This window comes from Prionailurus viverrinus, chromosome C1 (assembly GCF_022837055.1).
Source record: "Prionailurus viverrinus isolate Anna chromosome C1, UM_Priviv_1.0, whole genome shotgun sequence".
NCBI lineage: Eukaryota > Metazoa > Chordata > Mammalia > Carnivora > Felidae > Prionailurus > Prionailurus viverrinus.
In genome coordinates, this window is record NC_062568.1 from 190,460,198 (window position 1) to 190,462,959 (window position 2,762).

Below are 2,762 nucleotides of genomic sequence, written 5' to 3' on the forward strand. Positions count from 1 at the left end.
CACCTCACCCAGCGAAGAGGGCTAGAGGTGGACAGCGAAATCCTGCAGGCTGCTTTGAGGCCGGGGACCGGACAACACGACCTCCACCCACGTTTTGGCCCTAGTCCACAAGCCCCTTCCCTCGCCTTTCTTTTGGCCGAGGCGGCAGGATTAGGCTAGCTGTTGCTAGGGGGCGTGGTCGGCGGTTGCTGGGCTCAAGGGACGTTGCTGAGCAACGCTGGGCGGGGCTCACGTTGCTAGGCCCGAGTAGGAGTCCTCAGGGACCGGAATGGCCACCCAGCTCCCCTCGGCTTCAGTGGAGGGCGCCCCACGAAGCTGCTCTCTCGCGACTTTCTCCGGGTCTCAGCTTCCCTCAGGCTGGACGCAGTTTCTGAGGGTCCTTCCGGTTCACACCCTCCGAGACTCCGTGATCCTCTGGGCTATGGAGCGAGGAACCCTGGGTCTTTGTGCACGTGTCTGTACGCTCGCTTGTGCGGTAGGGGGGAGAGGGGGGTCGCATTTGGGTTTCCATAGCAACTGCTCCTGTGTCATCCCATTTCTTCCAAAGGTTTGAGCGGTAGCGTCTACAAATTTACATATATCTGCATGTCATTAACATAGAGGCGGGGCCGGAACTTGTTTGGGCAACTATCCCTGGACAGTTCCCTTTGCTTCCTCTCTCATCCCGCCTGAAGGGCACGTGGGCAGCGCATGCGTGAGTGTTTTTCTTGTTAATGTTCCCAGAATCGGGGTGGGTGGGTGAACTGTAATGCTGACTCCTGGTTCTGGCCCCCCCGTCACCTTACCGAACCATTAGTATGAATTCATCCAGGTACTCTTGACCAAAGACCTTTACCAGCACCCCCAGGCAATGCCAGGCCCTGGTTGGAATCCCAGTCTGCCCTTTCCTGTCTGTGTGGCCTTGGGCAAGTTTAGTTCCCCTCTCTATGGCTCAGTTTCTTTCTTTGTAAATAGGATCTTAATCCCTAATTTATCAGGTGATGTGACTCTTCAATGAGATGTCACTTTTCACATACACTTATGCTGCTTCTGGCACACAGCAAGTCCTTAATGGTAGCTTCCACCCTCCTTCCATAGAGCCCAGCTCCTCTCAGGACCCAACCAAAGCAAATCAACATCCTCTGCAGCTCAAGACTTGACAACTAAACACCAGGAAGAACTTCCAGATGTCAGGATTCGAGGCAAAGGATGAGGACTATTGGTTTGCCTGTTTGTCCTTGGAGGCTGGAGGCCAGGTTAGTGAAGCATGGGACCCCTATCCCCCACCCATCACCAACACCACACACTCATGCACATCCTTACACGCCTTTCCCTCTCAGGGACCAGTTGTTTCCAGACACCTTGCATTTCTGTCTCAAGGGTGCTGGAGCCCAGGACCTCTGCAGCAGTGGCAGCTGAGTTTGAGAGGCTTAAAAACCAGAGCTAGGGAGGTGGTGACCAAGAAGGTCCCTTACAGGACTGAGATGTCTAGGGTGGATCAGGGTCTGGCCAGAGGCTGACGGCAGAAACTTTGGAGAGTCAAACATCTGAGCCTTTACAAGGGAGGACTGGGAAACCCTGGAGCCACTCCCTTGCCCTTTCTGGGGCTCAGGGTCCCCACTGTGGACAATTGGGACTCCTCTGCTGAGACATGGGGCAAAAAAAAAAAAAAATGGCAGAGGTCAGTTCAGGGTGAAGAACCCTCACTGCTGTAGTTGTGTAGTCGTGCCATGGAGGTAGTGAGTTCCTTGTTGTTGGGGCTTTGAAAGCAGGGGCCGAGCAGGACTGAGAGCATGGCTGGGAGGGAGCAGCAGATCTCCTTCTGGAATTTCTTGTTCTCGTTTGGACGCTAGTTGCTCCGTATAGCCTCTTCGAAAGCTGGAAAGTCCTCCCCGGGTCTATATTCAGCCTTTCCTCCTCTGGCCTTCTTGCCTTCCTTTCTCCCAGAGTCTCTGTGACCTTAACAGCCTTGACTGCCAGGGTCAGAGGGGAGGCAGAGGAGGTGTTAAAGGAGGAGAACCAGTTCCACTCTGTGTTGGTCTCTTAGTTCTCAGTTAGATTCGGATAATTAAGATAAATGAGGCTGGTTCCTCTCCTGGGTAGATGAAGTTTGTTGGTGTTGGAGAGGGAGTGTAGGAGCTGGATTCTGATTGGTTGGTTGGCTTCCTGGAGGAGTTAGGATTACATGGGGGCTAATACCCTACGGTTGTCACTCTGACCACTGTATACAAGACTGCTGTCTGCCTGCGGATGGCAGCGGGCCAACTCCTTCCCTTGTAGCCACCTGCGCTCCACAGGTAAGGGTTCCAGGGACGGGCTGAGAGCCTGGCAGTGCCCGGCTGGCCCGCTTGTGTCCCACTCTGGGGGCCAATTAAGTCTCCATCCCTAGCCGTGCCGATTAACAGTTAATAAGGCAGCAAACACCTGCAGCTACGGAGGCGAATTAAGAGCAACAGTCGGCATAATACACAACCCGATAAGTGAGCAATTAACAACCAGAGAAAGATTAATAGAACCAATTACGTCCTACTCGGAGCTCTGTAAATACAACTGTCAATGGCTGAGGGATTCAGAGCAGTCCTGCCCAGCCCCACCCCAGGCCACAGCTTCGGAAGGGAGGGGAGCCAGCCCAGGCAGCCTGTGAACTCCAGACCCCAGAGCCATATACACACGAGAAATGCACATATACGCAAACAAGCACACGGACATATACAGATATACATCTGTGGAGAGATGGTCCACAAGCTGCAGGCACATGATACACAAGTCCCCTACTGTCATCC